The sequence below is a fragment of the Lactuca sativa genome, chromosome 3 (genome assembly GCF_002870075.4).
Source record: "Lactuca sativa cultivar Salinas chromosome 3, Lsat_Salinas_v11, whole genome shotgun sequence".
NCBI lineage: Eukaryota > Viridiplantae > Streptophyta > Magnoliopsida > Asterales > Asteraceae > Lactuca > Lactuca sativa.
In genome coordinates, this window is record NC_056625.2 from 43369268 (window position 1) to 43389412 (window position 20145).

At 31.7% G+C, this 20145-nt stretch overlaps 1 long non-coding RNA gene across 1 annotated transcript; it reads left to right on the forward strand.

The window, feature by feature from the left end:
* Positions 1-8684: 8684 nt before the first annotated feature.
* Positions 8685-10889, forward strand: LOC128133009 (uncharacterized). Its single transcript, XR_008231203.1, has 3 exons — positions 8685-8999; positions 10218-10288; positions 10707-10889. It is a non-coding gene; the product is annotated as an uncharacterized LOC128133009 (long non-coding RNA).
* Positions 10890-20145: the final 9256 nt, after the last annotated feature.

Below are 20145 nucleotides of genomic sequence, written 5' to 3' on the forward strand. Positions count from 1 at the left end.
TGGTGAACAACATAGTATTTGAGTTTCTTTATACTCTGCATAACAATCAATTGAATACATGCAGGTTTTTATTGGATGTTGTTTAAAATCATATTGTGGTGCACAAATATGACTCTCTCCTCCTACATTTCTCAAAATATAACCAAAAAAATTTGTTTAGAATCCTAAATTGGAATTGGTTCATCATTCATGAATTCAAAGTAAAGTTAACATGTAATATTTCATTGAGGCATTTCATCGAACATGTTGAGTGCAAACAAATATCTATATTTTTCTATAACACAGGTGTCTATTTTTATACCTACAATCAACATAAGGATTTAACTCTTTTTAAAAACATATTGCCTAAACATGTTCAACTTAACGATTAGGCAAAAACAATCAACATAAGGATTTATTCTTGAATCTGTGTTGGTTTGAGCTTGATAGGAGGATGAAACTACCTATAGTAAGGGAAGATTATATGGTTGTCTGCTTTTCAACAACATGAATTCAACATAATTAATCAACTTCTAAAAAACTACCATTTGAATATCATTGCAGGTTTATGCTACCAACATAGCCTACTAGATACAAATCTGATTATCAAAAAACAAAATTAAATGGATAGAAGCAGTGTATGGATCGAAATGTACCTAAGATGAATCAATTGGAGTTTGGATAAACACAAAAAAACTAAATCAATGAGATGCATCTAGATATTTGATCTTAGGGCGAGAGATCGACTCATTGTCGATGTACTAGATTTGGAAAGGCAGAGGCGGGGTAACATATTAAGGATACAAAGATTCTAGAGAATAAATGAGATGCTCTAAGATCTAGAAGCAGAAAGAAGATTTTGAGGAAGAACGTAAGTGAACACAATGATCGTTGACTGGATATTTCACGTGAGATTACAGATCATTAGTTGAAGGGATGTTGGAGACGACTGAGACGGTGTGAGGGGAATGTAATCGATCTGTCAATCCAAATCACATCGCCAGTCTCTTGTTACTTGGATTAAACTTCAACGAGTTGGATATTAAGGAGTGTGAATAGTTGGAGGAGAGAGGCAATATGAAGGGATGAGAGAGGCGGGACAAAGAGAGAGGGGGAAAGGGATCAACATGATTCAGGGCGTGTTTGGCACGAAGCTTTTGGAAGCGTTTGGGAGCTTCTAACTTTTAGCTTTTGACAAAACACTCTAATTTAAACAAAAAAATTTTGTTTGGCAATATGAGCGTTTAGCTTTTAGTTTAAACAAAACGCTCTAAATCTAAAAGCTACTGCATGTAGCGTTTAACAAAACGCTACTGAGCTTTTGAAATCAATTTCCATAATTACCCTTAAAAGTATATTTATATATTTATTTATTTATAGTCAATTGTCCTTTTATGTAATTTTATATATTTTAAAAGCTACCAGCTACTTTTGCCAAACACTCATATAAAAAATAAAAGCTACAGTTTCCTGCTACCAGCTACCCGCTATCAGCTAACCACTAGCCGCTTCCAGCTAACAGCTACTTTTGCCAAATAGACCCTCAGTCAGATAAGGGTATATTAAGTTATCTCTAAAATACCCCTAGATCATTTTTAATAAGATACCCCCTGCCTCTTTTCTTTGCTAGTTATTTACAAAAATGCCACAAAGTATCCTACCATTCAATTATCTTGATCTAACAGCCTTCGTTTGGTTCTCGGGTTCTCGAGAAATTTTAAGTTCTCAAATGATCATTCCCCCCTCTCTCTCTACGCATATATATATATATATATATATATATATATATATATATATATATATATATATATATATTCTTAATGAAAACTTCTCTAAGATGCCATATGTCCTTCTTATAAACACTTACATTCCACGTGTCAATCTTTTGCAGCTATCTTATCAAGTGTTTTCCCGCTCATTTCTTCATTGAAGAATCGACGTCATCTACTACTAATAAGCAATTCGGTTATCTTTAACTCATTCCCCTGGTAGCAATTTCAAAATCTATCTGTTCCATAGCTACAATCGCAAAAAACTAGGTAATTTACCTCTTTGAGATCACATACACAACCATTTTGAATTCTTATCTTTTACTTTTACAGCTCTCTAAAACCCTTGCACCGAGGAAGAAGATAAACCCTTGATTTGGGCATCAATTACTACCACTTTGGCTGATACGACAATATTCCAGTGCTCGGTTCCTTCTATTGTAAGTTTTGTTTAATCTTCTTGAAGTTCTAGCAAACACTGACTCTTAACGCAAGTAACAAAGCATCAATCAATCATCAATTGATTAATCTGGAAGCAAATCATTTATGGTTGTTTTGGTTTTGAATGTTTTTATTTTCGTTACTTTCCATGGTGTATTAGATCTTTCATGCCTTACACGAAATGCTTGATTGCGATTCTGATGATTCTCTTCTGTTTGTTTTCTGCATTAATCTTTGACCCACTCCACCTTTCTCGCTTTCAAACCCTAGGTATGTTCCAATTTTACATTTTTTATATAGGGGTTTTCATTGCTTTGGGTGGTTTTCAGATTCCATGACGTGGAACTAATAATTGACACTCCTTTTATTTTTCTTTCTGCTCTCTAGATGGGAACAAACTTGAAAGATAAAGAGATTTCTACGTCTTTGCTTGCTAAAGTATAGAAATTGGGTACTTTAGTTTGTAAACAATTATAGTCTCTGACATTCTTTGAACTTAAGACCTTTTACTTTCTTCTTTCATTTTCTGTTGGTTTTTTTTAAAAGGTAATACTCCATGATTTGTTTTTCAAATATCAAACTATACCAAAATTCATTTATCATGAAGGAGAATAGCTTCAGGTAATATACCCTTTTATCTTCAACATTTACGAAAGTTCTTAGAGAATGATGCCATAATATTTGTATATTATGCTCATGAAGATTTGTAAATTGGATCTACTTTGGGTTACACAGGTTAAGCTTAGAGAGATAAATCCAATTACTTCATCACACGAACCAATAGAAGCGTTAGGAATGACAAACAACACTCCTCCTCCATGGCTTATTAATATCCAGGTGAGTGTTTCACTTAGCTTTGTTCTGATACATGTTTTTCAGCACTGTTTGGATGTGTGGTTTAAAGTTGAAAGCTTTAGGGATGCGAAATGTAATTTGTACATGAAGAATAAAGGCTTGTGAGCATCATTGGTTTTTTATTGTGACCTTAAGGTTTTAAATATTTCACAAAATAATTTTTTTAGATTTGGTTCAGTTAGTGTTATTCTAAATCAGCCATGATTTGGATCTTTTGATTACCTATTTTTTTCCATGTATGTTGTGTTTACTTGTGTAGAATAAACAAAAATAGCAATGCACATTATGATTTTGCCACAAAATTTTTTAAAAAAAACTTTGTTTTTATTATAATGCTTTATTAAACAGGGAACTAAACCCGTTACTTTTTTTTTGACAGACCGTTCTTGCAAATTTTTAAACAGGGACCATTTTGTTGTATTTTGTTTTAAAAACATTGCCCATTTGTTCATTCTTTTTTAAAACAGGGACCATTTATACATTTTTTTAGAAAATAAGGAGCATTTGTACATTTATTTTCCTGACCACAAGAATTATTTCTATTAACTTTGTTAAACATTTTTCATTTATGTAATATTTTAAACATGAACCATTTATGTTGAAAGAAATATAACTGATCCCCATTATAGCAATGTACTTTGCAAGTACAATGCTATAATTATAATTTCTTCAAATTTCTAGCAAATTGTTAACAATATTAAATCTGGAACAATATGTGACTGTTTTTGAGTAACCTGGACCAAAATTCCTGATACTCAGATAAACCATACTCGAATTACCTGAACCTGAATAACCAGAAACCGAATAACCCGAACCTTGAACGGTTCAGTTTTGATTGGTTTAGCCATAACCAAAAAACCGATTTACCCGTACCCGAATGATCTGAAATCTTATTAACCTGTCTAAACAACACCCCTAATTTATAGGGGAGGGTGGAAGGATTTCAATTCGATGCTTTTTTTTATTTATATACCAAAATGCCCTACCATATATATATATATATATATATATATATATATATATATAGACATTGTTGGTGATTACCTCACTCATTGCTACATATGTGAAAGGGTGATCTTCATTTGTTCCAGGTGATGGACTAGAAAGAAGTGGGGTAGACATGACAATCAACATGAAGTTCTATAGTTCATGATGTAGGAGATACCGGACTTCAAAAAACAAGAGTATTTATATATACACAATTATAAAATGAAATCATTGAGCATAATACTATAAAATGAATATAATAATAATTTGAAGTATAACTTACTATTACTTTTTAAAGTTTCAGTGTATTTTACTTTATCAATCATTTCCGTGTGGTACATGAGTGTGTGTGTGTGTGTATATATATATATATATATATATATATATATATATATATATATATATATATATATATATAGAGAGAGAGAGAGAGAGAGAGGGAATGTGTGTGGATTAGGGGTGAGCATGGATAGTGGGTATTCGTTTTTTGAACCGGAACTGCCTTGGAACCAACTGATGTCACTGGTTCCGGTTCTGGTTCCTAAAAGTGGGAACCGCCAAAGACTGGTTTTGGTTTCGGTTTCCATTTTTGAGGAACCGGTACCCGCCAGGTAACCACTAGAATTGGTTCCAAAATATTAAAAGTTAAAAATAATTAACTAGGTTAACATGCTAATAAGTCATATTTGAAACTTTTTTTTTTCAAAATAGATGTTTTAATGTGAATATTAATGCATGACAGTAAAATAATTTAAACATACATGACGATAATATCTATTGAAAAAATATGATATTAAATAGAATTAACATGTTGATGGTATGGACATGAACTTTGGTTTATCACTTATATATAACAACTTGGATTTTCTTTTAAAATGCCTTCTTTTTTTTGCCATTTGTGACTTGTCTCATAATGAACTAGTTATAATGTTTATTTTTTGTATTAATGGCTAAAAATTATTTTTTATTAACGAAACTAATAAAAATACATAACTGGGTTACCACGTCTTGGGACCGAAACAGTCAGTTTCGGGACTGGTTCCAAAATTTAGAACCACAAGACTGATTATGGTTCCGGTTCTAACTTCATAGGAACCGTCAGTTCCCGTCCAACAAAATAAGGCGAGTACCCACCTATGCTCATCCCTAGTGTGGATCGTCTAAAACCTCAAAATGTTAGTAACTATTATGACAAATCTTAGCCATATGATTGAATAAACATTGGTTATTCGATACAATGAGGAATGTTTAGGTCATGTTTGGCACATAGCGTTTTAGAGCTTCGGACTTTTAACATTTGACAAAATGCTTCATTTGGAACAAAGAGTCTCGTTTGACACTACAAGCTTTTAGCGTTTAGTTTAAACAAAATATCAAAATCTAAAAGTTATCTCACGTAGCGTACTAAAATGCTACCATCTAGTTTTTGTCGAACACACATTTAATGTAAATAGACTGAGGAAGATGTAGGTTATAAATGATAAGACTGAGGAAGATGTTGAACCTATTGTATGTTTGTTTTTTACATTGTTTTTTTTGTTTGCTGTGAATGTAGTATTATCAGTCTGCTATATCATGGACACATCAATTCATAGTGGAAAATGAAACATATGATTGAACAATCAAACTTATATCAAGTCGATATGAAAGAAGATGTATGCATTCGAAGTTATATATAAAGTATATGTTTATATATTAATTTTATATTGACTTATTTGTATTTACAGGATATTGAGGTTATTAATGAAAGAAAATAATCTTGTTCGGTTTCACCGTCAATGTTGGATTATGGTTTTGATATTCCATATGTCGTAAATGACCAATTTGATGAGAACTTTCCTTACAAACATTTGAAAAATTCTCCTAACCGTGTTAGGATGTCTCATATTATTGTTCATAAGCAAAACAAAACGGTTCAGATTTGAGATGAGACTTGCAGTGAATATGATGTCAGGTTGTGTTTAAATTTTATTTTGATTGAGTACTTGTTTTTTGTTTATGTGTGGTTTATTGTTTTTATATGTGAGTTCTTTTATGAAGTTATTGGTTGTAATATTTTCATATATATTTCTAATGTGATATATATATATATATATATATATATATATATATATATATATATATATATATTACACCAATTGACTCTCACGCAAGTTCCAAAAGGCACATTCAGTCCCTACATTCAAAAATGGTCCATGACCGTCGTTCATTTGGTTAAAAGTTGTATGATTCATCCCTCCAGGCGTAAAAGGACAATTTTTCCTTTATTTGTTTCTTTTTTTATTTATTTTCTATTTATTTGTTATTTATTAATTATTTATTTAATTGTTTTATAAAAAAATTAATTATTTTCTACTTTTAATAAAATAAATAGGCCTTAAACCTAAGCATGTCTTCTACTCCCCTGCATTTCTTCTTCAGTGCGTTTCCTCTCCACTTGTATCACTGTCGACTCCAGTACTCCGACGAATCCAAAACACATCCAACGACACTATCAAACCGTCGAAACCCTCCTCATCCCTTTCCTCTTTTTCCTTTTGCCTCTTTAGAAACAAGATCATTCGACCAGGTCACAAGTCCATCACGCAGACGCTTTATGCAACCTAAATCTTAGCGACCATCACGCAAGATCGGAGAAGAGGGAGATTCAGATCAAGCCCAAATCGTCTCCTTCTAAGGTCCTCCTATACGATGCGATTCAAAGAACGGTGAAAACAACCATGACCCACATGACAAATCCAAGAAACGGGGAAGTTTTTGATGAGGACGGAGACTGGGTTCAGTTATGAAGTTGGTTCAAAGCAACTTTAATCCTTAGATATGTTAACTCTCTTGAAGCTGTCATATAATAAACACCTATTCATCAACTCAACTTGCATATTTCAACTCTCATTTGGGTTATTATACTCTCAAATTCTTGAGTGATAGGCTCCGTTCCTGATAAAATTCTGGTCAAATTCAAGAAACCCTTATGTTGAATCCTAATATGGTTCACGTTCTTGATCTATCTTCCAATAATCTTATAGTCGCCATTTCATTCCGCCATCTCCATTTCGTTAAACCAGAAGCTAAAAGTGTTGGATTTCAGCTCTAATATATTTTTTTTGGAACCATATATGTCTAAGAGCGTCTTTACTTGAAGAGCTTTGAGTATCAGATGATTTTGTTTGAGTTAGGGTTTGTTAGAGAAGAAGAGAGATCTATAAAAAACAATGGGTGGGGTGGAGTGGGGAGGTTGGGATTAAGGATGTTTTAAGGCTTATTTTTTTTTCTTTTATTTTTTAATTAATAATAATATATATTAGTTTAATTGGAAAAGAAATACCAAAAGGGCATAATTGTCATTTTATGTCTCGTAAGGGATGAACGTGTAAATTTAAATTAATGAGGGATGAACCGTGCAACTTTTAACCAAAAGAGGGACGGTCCGAGTTAATTATTGAAAATAGGGACTGAACGTGCCTTTTGGCACCTACATGAGGGGACGATATATATATATATATATATATATATATATATATATATATATATATATATATATATATATATATATATATATATATATATATATATAAGGGAGGGTTCATGCGAAAATGCAAATAATTTGCGAAAACGCGAAAACAAGAAAAACATATGAGATTGTGCCACCTCAACATTATCTTTTTGGACAATAATTCATCCAAACTTTGAAATACCTGATGATAATCAATAATAGATGAGAAACTGTGTCATATTAGCAAAGTATGATTTTTGACATTTTTATTATGAAAACGTGAATTTAAAAATGGTTAAGGATGTGAAAAAAAGTAATTATTAAAAACGTTTTTAAATCTATATTATTATAACACAATCCAATGTAAACTTATTATCTTTAATTTATTTCTAATAAATTTATTTTTTATAGTACATGTGTTTAATTTTTATAAGATAAAATATGTTTTCGCGTTTTCACAAGATGTTTATGTTTTCGCATGAACCTACCTTTCTCTCTCCCTCTCTCTCTCTCTCTCTCTCTATATATATATATATATATATATATATATATATATATATATATATGTGTGTGTGTGTGTGTGTGTGTGTATGTGTGTGTAAAACCCGCTTAAATGACGTTCTTCGCACATAATTATATTCTCAAGTCTGTATTATATTCCACGGAAGTACGACGCACGCAAATCCATCACGTCTAAGGACAATTCTTGATGTTCTTAACCAGAACAAAAAGAGTGGTTGAGATTTGAGAATTGTCTTGCGGTTAGCTTCACACATGTATATGTATGTGTATTATTTTACTAGAATTTTTTATATAATGTTTTTGGAGTCTTTCAAAATATTATACTTGCAATTATTTCAAAAAGAAATATCATGAAAAAAATTTTGGTTTAAATATTTGTTTGTAATGTTGATTTTATTTTATTATTTGTTTTTTGGGAAAGAAAAGTGATGCTTTTTTTGTGTCGTTATTTTGACTGTTTTTTTGTTTTTATATTCAAAATGAATGATTAGGATCACTACTTATATCTTACAAAATCTCATGGTCTCATCAGATTTTATATATATATATATATATATATATATATATATATATATATATATATATATATATATATATATATATATATAACGCCCCGGGTTTTCTCGGTACGTTTGGTTATTTTAATTTAATTATCCTTGTAACCTTGGGTTAATTTATTTAACCAATGTCTGATTTCTTATGTTATTGGACTCTTTTGATCATCTTGTAAACTCCTTTTATTGAAGTCCATAGGCTATGGGCCTATTTGCAAAGTCCATCTAGTTAATAGTACTTAATGTGTAAATTGAATCATTTGGAACACACACAAGGAAAACACTCTAAACCCTCCCTCTCTTTCAAAAATCGTCCCTCTCTCTCTCTTTGGGATCAAGAGCAGTCAAGGGGCTATTTGGAGCTTAATTCTTGTTCATTTCCAGCCTTGATTCGTATTGGTATGAACCTCCTTATCCTTTCTTACAACTTGATTCATAACCTTGTTCAAGTTTTATGATTTCATCTTCACCTCTTCTCCTTCTTATTTTATTTGTAATTGTATGTTATACATCATCTCAAGATCCTATCTTCATCCCATATATGGTGGACGATGGATCTAGGGGATTACATGTGGCAAAAGATCATGGAAACCCTAAAAGGGAGAATGATGATTTTATGTGCTTATGTTTATTTTCATGTTGATTATTATTACATCCTTGTGGCTAAATGAAATCCTAATGATCCCTAACCGTTTTTAGTACCCCCATTATCATGGGGACTGAATTGGGATGATGAACACATCTTAAAATGTGTTTCAAAAGGAGAAGGATGGATAAGCCAAAAAGGAATCACGGGTGGCTACGATTCTGTTTTCCATCAGATCTGTAGTCATTTTGTAAAAATCATATCTGGAGCTCTAGAACTCAAACGGACCCCAAACCAGTTCCAAAAGTTCACAAATTGAGTTGGATAACTTTCTTAAGAAGGCCAACCTCACTGATAAGGGCTTTATCTATGTGAAAGAATGGCATCTTTGCTGTTAGGTCTGATCCGGGTCTGTTCTGATATGTCATTTTGTTTTCATCATTTCTAAGGCTTGGAAAAGGATCCAGAGTGATTCCAAGTTTCTATATGTTCCTTATATTATTAATTTAAGATCTGGAGAATATGGGGTGTTATTTCCAATTTCAAACTGGTTAGAATGGATCCACACTCCAGGACAGTGGGCAGTCACCATCTTTTGCTAGTGCTGTGATTGTCCACAATGTGAATTTTATATCTGGAGTTTGAGAGATGCTTTTCATTCAATTCCAACTCTGAGACTTTCACTTTTATGTCCTTTACTTATATTAATTTTCTTTTGGACTAATTCTACTCACAAGTTGGGTAGAATTGGCCAACATCACTTGACTTTATTGTTGGAGACAGAAGTGATACACCATTTTGTAAAATTCATATTTAATTAATCTTTTGGAGTTAGAATGAGTTCTTTATAGTTATGGAATCCAGAGCAATCATAGTTTCCTATAAAATTTAGTTAAAGCTATGTTTCTGTTTTAGATTTTGGAGTAAATCCGTTTTGAACAGCAGGTCTGTTTCAGAGGCCTTGCTGTGATTACTCTTTTCTCAACTCATAGCTTCATTACATCTCCTTTCTAACCTTTAGTCCTTCTTAGGTGAGGTTTTGAAGTTTGCTCAAGCTTGGTAGCATTATTTGATTGTTAGCCATCCTTAATACTCACTCAAGGTGAGTTCTCTCACACCGTTGTATTGATGATTGTGTTTGCTAGTTAGCTCGTGTGTGATTATTTGAATTTATTATAAAAGCATGCTATATAAGTATTGTTTTAATTCGTACATGTGCACTGTATGTAACTAATTATGGATATGAGGACACCACCAAAGGATACGGATTTACCGGTGCGGTGGGTAGGTAAGATCACCAATGTAATACTCTTCATGAGGTGCGGTGATTAGGGCCAAATGATACGGGATTTTCCCGGTGCAGTTCAAACCTACAAGTCCTTCTCGTAATATAGACATTGATTCGTTCTTTGCCTTTATCATTATAATTGGAAAATGGATTAGGGCTAGTAAATATGAATGTTAGTACAATGTCTGTGTTTGAATTCACTAAGCTTCGTGCTTACGTTTTTCCCTTATAGCTTTTCAGGTGTTAAGATTAAAGAGGCTAAGGCTTGACATGGAGCATCGGGACATCGCTACTAGTTATTCTGTTGGGACCTTATTATTATTATTATTACTTCCGCACTTATTTTATATGATTATTAAGTTGATGGATTACGTTATGACTATTTCAGTTGTTTTAATTTAATTTAAGATGGGTTTTAAAAGTTTAAAATTTTTGCAAAAAAAAATTGGGTGTCACAATATATATATATATATATATATATATATATATATATATATATATATATATATATATATATATATATATATATATATTGGTAGATGTTCATTTGAGATGATGATTATTTTGTGAGACAAGGGGACCAATTTTTAGCTTTTGATTAAAATTTATCTAATGGTTCTCAATAAAACGTGATTAGTGCTGATTATTTTTGATTAAGGGGCTTAATTAGAGTATCAGTGGTTGTTTAGTCACTATTCAATTTTTTTATTATGCTAACATATGTATAAGTGTATAAGATTCTTGTTTATTTCATAGAAACCCTAGATTGAAAATTATGTCATTCACCGAACAAGATTTAGATCCATTCACATTTCATATTATATAATAGATTTTGATTTCAACAATCGATCATCAATTTGTAACAATCTGATGTAACAGAATCTCAATTTTATCTGATGATAAGTTTGGAATCAATCAAGATGAAAATTTCAGCAAATCAATCATAAATTCAACTCTTTTACATGAAGATTTTAACAAATTGATCATAAATTCAGCTCTTTTACATGAAGATTTTAGCAATCACGGATGAAGATTTCTGAATCGATGATAATTTCATATCTTCTTCTACAACTTTAAGCTTCACGAATCAACATGGATTTGACAAAGATTTAAACAATTCATCATTACTTCACTTTATATTCAGAAATTCTTGTCTTCATCAACAATTTGATATCGTTTTCTACAGAGTTTCAAGGTTTGGTGTTTTTTTCATTTGACATTGATTTCAGCAATTACAATCAATGATATTTTTCATAAACTTCAACAATCGGTCATCAATTGACATCATTTAGCGATTTTTCTGTAAAACTGCTAATGTATGTACAAAGTAGTTATTGTTCTCGAGCAAATTCTCTTAAATTATACATGCATTCAATATGTTTGATGAAAATCCTAAATAAACAAAGAGTCTAATGTGTCATTCCTCTTTCCCACGACTAAAGTCTTCTTTAAGAATAGAAGTATACTTCTCACTACAAGAAAACAGCCCTTTAATGACGCGCAAACAATGACACGCGCTGATAGAAGACGTGCATTTGTGTGTGCCCTAAAAAATAATGTCAGCTTTGCAAAATTTGAAGGATAGAGAACACGCATGTTTGCATGCCCTGAAATTAGTGTCCAAAAAAAACACGGAGGGCACCTACCATAAAAATCGTGTCGTGTAAAGATGTCGCTTTATATTTTTTTTAGGAAGGCGCGTTCTCGCTTTTTTTAATAAGCGATGGTGGGAAATGAAATCCCGCCTCATGCTTCTTCTCCTTCTACAATCATCTAACAAAGAACCCTAATTATATTGTGAGGCTGTCAATCCTTTTGAAGCAGCTCGTCTTCCTGTACCTTGATCTGTACTCTCTCTCCTTTCTCTTTGCAAGCCCTAAGCCGCCATAACCAGCATCAAACCCCATCAGCTCTAAGCGGCCATGGATTATGTAAATATTGTTTGTCTCGTATGTTTTCATCAGTGCCATCAGACACTACTCTTCCCTATCCATGATGTCGCCAAGTCTCCATTGTCGGTAACTCCGTCCACGCTCTACGAAAGAACTTTGCTATTTTGGGGCTAATCTCATCTACTTCCAATAACGATTTTACGGACGAGGACGATGAGGATGATGGGTTTGTGGTGGTGGTGGATAGACACCGGCGTAGCTATGGGTCCAACACTTCGAGTTCTAATGGATTAATCGAACTTGGTTCGCACCAGGATTTGAGGTTGGTGAGGCGGATTGGGGAAGGGCCACGACGGAAGGGAGCAGAGTTGAAATGTGGTCGACGGTTTTGTTTGGGAGTCATAGAAACTTGGTGAATCTGGGAATCAAGTACCATGTATTCTCACTATATCTTTCTTATGATAATCAGACTCACATATGTTTCACATGGTTTCTTTTGCTTAAGAGTGATTATTGTTGTTGTTTTTGCAGTCATGGTGACTATGGTTCATGAAGGATCTTATTTTGATGAGGCTCAATTTGATTCAAAGATGAAAGAGCTGTAAGTGTCCCTCCTATAATCCAATTTCTGATTGAATGTGAGAAATTAGAAAGGTTAATCTTTCACATGTTGATAAGTTATTGATTATACATGCTTTCATAGGTTAATCTTATGTCTTTATATTTTATAACTGTTTGGTCAACTGATATATAAGATTTTACACGTGGACAAGGTAACACTTTCTTATTTAATTCACAAAGTCAACATGTTGACAAGGTAACACTTTCATAATCTTGATTTGGATCAAATAGTCTCTGAACACTACCAGTCATCTTGCACACCACCATCATCAACCTTGAAGTTTCCACCCGTCATCTGATAATTGTAGCTCCATCAATAGTATAAACTTGTATAAGACAATTATTTCCTTTAGGTTTATAAAGTAGGCCCTTGTTTTATGGTTTTGAACACTTTATATTAACAATTTTGATTATCTTTTCAGTTGTGAGGAAATCCAAATGATGCACATACCTCCTCCCCATGTTAGCTATGTGGTGGGGTACTCAAACTGATGAAGTTTTCCCTAAAGCATAGAATTGATTGACGACTACTATTAGAGAATCAAATGCAGCTTAGGTACTAGTTACTTCCTTTAGATTATACTCTCCTAAAATCTAACCTGGCTCACTCACTATTTCATATCTATAATACTTTCTACTTTAGGTTTATAAAGTAGACCCTGACTGAGGAGATTGCTATCAGTTAAGAAGGGGGGGGGGGGACACAAGAAAAAAAAGAGTTAACTTAAAGGCACAAGAAAAAAAAGTTAAATTCAAGTCAATAGAAAGCCAATAAGGGTCTCATTGAAAAATAAAAAAGAGCAGGCAAGCAGGTAGACATCAAGCTTCTCCACCAGCCTTGCCAGCAATTGTTGCCTTCTGTGTCCCTGAGTACCTGTACAAGAATGACAACCTTACATCTTGAAAGACAGCCTTACCCTTGATGCACCCTTTAACTTCTTTGCTATGGAAGGGCAGTATCGTAATTATGTTTATGGGCATGAATATTTCATATTTTTCTTTTCTTATTTCTATCCTAGAGCATCTGGTGAGGCGTAAAAGATTCTTTTTAAATTGGGTAGACACCCTACCTTTCTTATTGTCAGATTCTATGTAATGAAGAAGGTGAAAAGTGCCCAACCACCACGCAAGTGATGAGAAATTGAGCATTTAGAAAGAAGTTTGTTCTTCGATCAAATAGTTGTTCATAGAAAATATCAATAATGAAACCACTCAACAACCCAAACAAACACATAACATATATTTACTTTACTTATTCGGTTTATAGTACTGATTTCCATCCACGTCACTTGAGTGGTCAATACCTGATATGTACAAAGATTGTTTCACAACAAGTGATTCGTTATGAGTATGCATGTTTAAGCATCAAATGTTTTGGTTATAATTTTGAATATAACAGTTGGTTGTGATGACATAAGTTACTAGAATCATGTCGATTCAGGTGTTCCTTTAATTTGGTTGCAGTTCATGAACGTACGAATAAAATCAGGAACCCCACCTTTAATAGAAGATTAATAGCTTGCATCCTATTTTCATAACCAATTAGAAATCGGTAATTTGTTATAGGACTTGTGCCATTCAAGTAAGAGGAAGGGACGTTGTAACTCGTTAAATGGTGTGTAGGATATTGCAAATATATATCTAAATCTAAATTTATAATATAGTTTGCTTGTGTGTTTCCTGTGCTAGAGTTACCCTCTCTTTCTCTCTCACTTTTCTATTCTGGGTGTATTTGGTCTCAAGCTAAAAGAATGTGGTGGAAGTTAAGCTTATTTCTTTCACCCTCTCAGGGATATAGACGGCCATTTAATGCGGTGGAAGTTAAGTTGATCAAGTATGTAATGCTTTTAATGGTTGAACTTATAATTCAATGCAATTTAATTTTGCTTACTTTAATCTGTAATTGTAATGGAACAATAGACAATATATACAAGAATAAAACTTACATATGGGCTTGAAAGGAAATGGTTAGGAGTGTATATCATTGCAGAAGCACCAAATGATGGTAACATGCTATACTTATGGCTTTCCATAATTAAAATAAAGCAATGTAAATATAATACTGATTTACTTTTCCATTTTTTGTTGTCAAAATGGTTATTAGATGGACTTGCAGGGTTCTTAACAGACTCATATATTAAGAAATTTCTTGGAAACAATGAAGCACATTATAGGCGATATAAGGAATGTTCTTTTGATCATTGTGTAATATTCGTCTTGAATTTCTTGATTAGAGTGTTTAATGTTTCATTTGAATGATTGCAGGCAAATTGTGCGATCTGCAAAGCAGATGATAGTGCTGCAACTACTTTAAGCTCCTCTGATGCTTCCAAATCTTTGTATGGAACACAATGCATTAGTTTTTATGGAAAAATTCACGCTTGGAAATCTGTAAGTTGATCTTATGAAATTATGAGGTTGTTGCTTTTTTACTTAATGGATTTGATGAGTTAAGCACTAAACATGGGCATCTATGTTTCTTTAAATATAGTTGGCCTAATGTATCAAACCACTAACCATTTACCTTTTTTTCCATCTTCTTTTATCCTTCCAACTCCCCACGTTAGAATTGAAAAGTCTTACCTTTGGCAACTGCTTCTTTCTTACAGGTTGCAGTTCTCAAAATGTTGAAAAAACAGATGGGCCCTGAGTCATTTTATAAAGTAAGATGGTTAGCTTTACCTTCATTCCTTAGTATTATACTACTAAACTAGTAAGGCATCTTCATTCCACTGTATTATTCTTATTCTTATTTGCAATGGCAGGTTTTGAAGAATCTGGTTGCACCGCCTAAAGATACAGCTTGTCCTTTGAGAACTCTCAGCACAAAAGAGGTGATTGCTTTGATTTGACATAAAAAAAAATATTATTATAAATTGATGGTAATTTTCAAATTTTAAGATGCAGTTTCGCCACCTGGCTAATGAAGTTGTTTACTTCTTCTACCTGTCCATTGAAAAATCTACCCAGTTACAGAATTTTCAAAGTAAGAAATTCTTTTAACGTACAATGCTTTAATTTTGTGTAAGAAAATTATTAAAGTGTAACTATGACCTTTTCTACCTTGTTAAGGCCTTTTAGCGTGTTCGGATTGAGGCGATTTTTGCTTTAGCTAGCACAGCATCCAAGGTATTATGCTCATTTGTATAAATGGCTGAAATATCCTTTCTGAGGTTATTACTAGATTTTCTTGATATTGGTCATTGACTGAAATACCCTTTCCTAAAGGTTAATTTTCTTTTCATGCTTAGGCCAAATGACTTTCATGATTTTGTAGAGTACTTTGTACTCGAGGTAATGGAATGAGGTAGGATGTGTGTTGTCAAAAGAAGAAATTAGATTGAGTAAACAAATTTCTTTCTCTAGTCAACATGGTGTTGACCAAGAACAACAGAAAGCCATATACGGATGAGATTTCCAATGAACTAAAGGTGAAACTCGTTATTCTTTTTTACAATGATATCTTTGCATTACTACAATTCCAACTCCACTTGTTAACTATATATGTATATATTTGTACTTGACAGAGAGGTACTAGGAAGCTCCATCAACAAACATAAGAAGTTCAATATTTGCAAGGGTGTTTTTGGACATTTTTTAATCTAATTCTTTATGTATTTATCAAGTATTCGATTGTAATGAACTGAAATGTTTTTATTATTTATTTTTGAACTTATGTTGATATGTATATGTTTTTGTGTATAGGCTGGTGTCAAATAGCTTGCAGATGTTCACTTTTCCCTCATTTGACCACTCACATTTGGCACAAGTATTTGCAACTAACATTCCTTGTTTGATTCTTTTATTAATTATATTAGCATATTAATTTTTTTGACTTTTATTTGATCAGGTCACAAGAATTATCAGAGCAGGGGTTCATTAGTCTAAAAGAATTATGAAAGGCAAGATGTAACTCTACTTAGTTCGAATTTGATGTTCATCACCTTTGTGTATATCTTTTTACTTTTTATAGCATTACTTTGCAGAAGGTGTCCCTTGATACGCAATGTAGTATTAGGTTATATAGTTAGGGAAAACCTCTTAATAACAATGTACAATTAGATCCCCATAATATCAATATATTACAATTTTTTGACATGATGTTACTGGATGAAATTGATTGTTTTGGAATATAGTTGTTTAAATATTTTTCTATTATGCGTAGATTAGTATCATAAAGACGCGTCGTAAATGCATATCGTAAATGGTTACTGAAGTTTATGACACGCAAATGCGTGTCATCTACATTTATGACATGGGCTTTCTTGATACGCATTGCGTGTCATAAACACGCGCATCGTAAGGTTGCAACACGCAAATGCGTGTCGTCTTCCTTTATGACATGGCCTTCCTTGAGACGCATTGCGTGTCATAACTGTGTGTTGTAAATGCGTGTCATAAATGCGCGTCGTAAATGTGCATCGTAAATAGACGACGCGCAAAAGCATGTCGTCTCTCGTTATGACAGGGCCTTCCTTGACACACATTTGTGCGTTGTCTGAGCGTTTTACGACACGCATTACGCGTCGTAAAAAGTTGTTTTTCTAGTAGTGTCTTAAAATATGAGTCACAATTGGTGAAAAACAATGTAATGTTAACTACTACTCTTATTATATTTACCATAGTTTTGTTAAAACATGTTATTTTGTCGAACATTAAAATACTGGATATGTCTTTTTTATCATAGTTTTGTTTGAATATGCTCTTGTTAAGTTGCAGAAAATGATTGTGCTAAAGAAAAGACTAGATGCTCTTAAATTTACCATATGTAAATTCAGGTGTATGGTATACATCATATGTTTTTAGAATATGATCATTATTATAGTTTTTTTTAATCTTTTTTCCATCAAACACAAAAGGTTGGATGTCTCTGTTAGCAATGTTCATTATTCTTATTATTGTGCGGTAAGAGGATGTACTAAGAAAGATTATTAGAATCAGAGTATTTTTGTGTCAATGTTTACATTGTGTCTTGTATGATTAATTACATTACATAATATATTATTCTGATGTATGATCGCTTATAGACTTCATTTTCAAATCTTTGATTATATCAATACTCGATTCTAACAATTATTTCATTTATGGTTACAGATAGTTGTAGCTAATGAAGCTCAATTTGAAAGGAGCTTGAATATTTCAAGCTATAAGTTTTCAACTACAAGTGTCGAGATTAATGAATATGTAATAGATTTTATATGTCACAAACATGTAATATATATTTTTTTATGATTTTTGGTGTAGTGTTATCTGACTATAACTTTGTAAGACCCTTTTGAGATTCATCTTCATCCCTTTATCTAACAAGACCACCCAGTGGTCGAGTTTTATGGTTTTCAAATTATCGGTGTTTTTCTAATTATTGGGATTCTTTGTTTTAGTTTTGTCCACTCTGTTGGCTTTTGATATTGTTATTTTATTCGATTCATTCAAATAAAAAAAATTAATCTAAGATATTTAGAATTCAACTATAATATCAAAATTATACCTTAATAAACAACACATTAATCATTAAACTAACAATATTCCTGTAACATTAATTTTTAATTTTATAATATTACATATTCTAAAATCAGAATATGAACGTAATTTAAAAATCTGACACATAATTTAAGAATATGAAAAATAATTTCAGAATATTTCACATTACTTAATTGTTAATCAAGTACTATCACAATACTTCACGAAAGATATTCAAAACAAGTTGTTTTCAACAAAAAAACAGACTATCTAAAATCATATATTACATATCATATAACTAAAGCGTTAGAAACAAGTTGTTTCCAATAAAACCAGAACGTCTAAAATGATAATATGACACATAATTTCATAATATTTCACATTACCTTACAGTATGTCAAATATGATCACAATATTACACATTACTTTAGTGAAAGGATTAAAGCAAGAACTTTATAACATCTAATATAAAAAAGCAACAACTGATTTGTCAAATCATATGTGTATAATATCAAGTTATCAAGTAGAAATTTATAATATTAGAATCCTTACATAGTATAATTTCATATTACGTATTACAAAATATTATAATAATAGTCTTTAATATCAGAATATTACACACAATTTCGAAATATTACATCTTAACAAACTAATATTAAATATGGAACATTTAGAATAACTAGAATAATAACATATCAATGAGTATTAAAAAACCCAAAATTTAATTAGGTATTATTCTATCAAAATACTCTACATGTAACTTATAATAACCTACAACATTATTTTGTTAGAATATTCTAAATATAAGTTTTGAAAACAGATTACATGTAACATTATTCTACAAGAATATTCTACATATACACATTATTTTCACTTAATATATCAACTTATTCAATTGAAAACATAGAACATTATTCAATTAGAATATTCTAGTTATACACTTATAAGAACAAACAACATATAATATTAGAATACTAGAATATTATACATCTGTGTATTATAACATAAAACATATAATATTACCCGAACATAATATTCATAATAATCAACTTAAAATATAGCTTTTATAAATTAGAATATTGTAATTGTAATATTATAGTTCTATACATGTTATCGATCAAACTATAACACTATTTTGTAAAAATATTTTATATGTACATACAACATAATTTATTCTTTTAGAATATTCTAATTTTATACATGTTTGCAGTTAGCTTATATTATTATGTAAGAACAATCGATATGTATATACAACATGTAAATTATTTGTTTTAGAACAATATAGACGTACATTAGGACTAATCGTATTTCTAACCATTCCATTAAGCAGTCATCATATTACCAAACATATAATTAAGCTGTCATCATATAATCAACCATACCAACTGATTTACAAAACATTAAACAATCATTAATATCTAATTTATTAAAAAAACATAACAAAAGAAAATGTTTTCATGTAACCATATTTCCAAACTTTCAAACTTGCAACAATTCTACTTTTCACTCGTTTCTAGTACATCTCTTGTGACAATTCTTTATTTCATCAACCGACATCTACAAATCCAAGATTATTCACTTGGTTGCCATCTTCGGCTTTCAACCCTTTCTGATGTTCCTTGTTTCTGAGTTTCTTTAACTCAAACCCACACTTTTTCATTTTCTGGCTTATTAGTAGTTGAAAACATAGTACCTGAA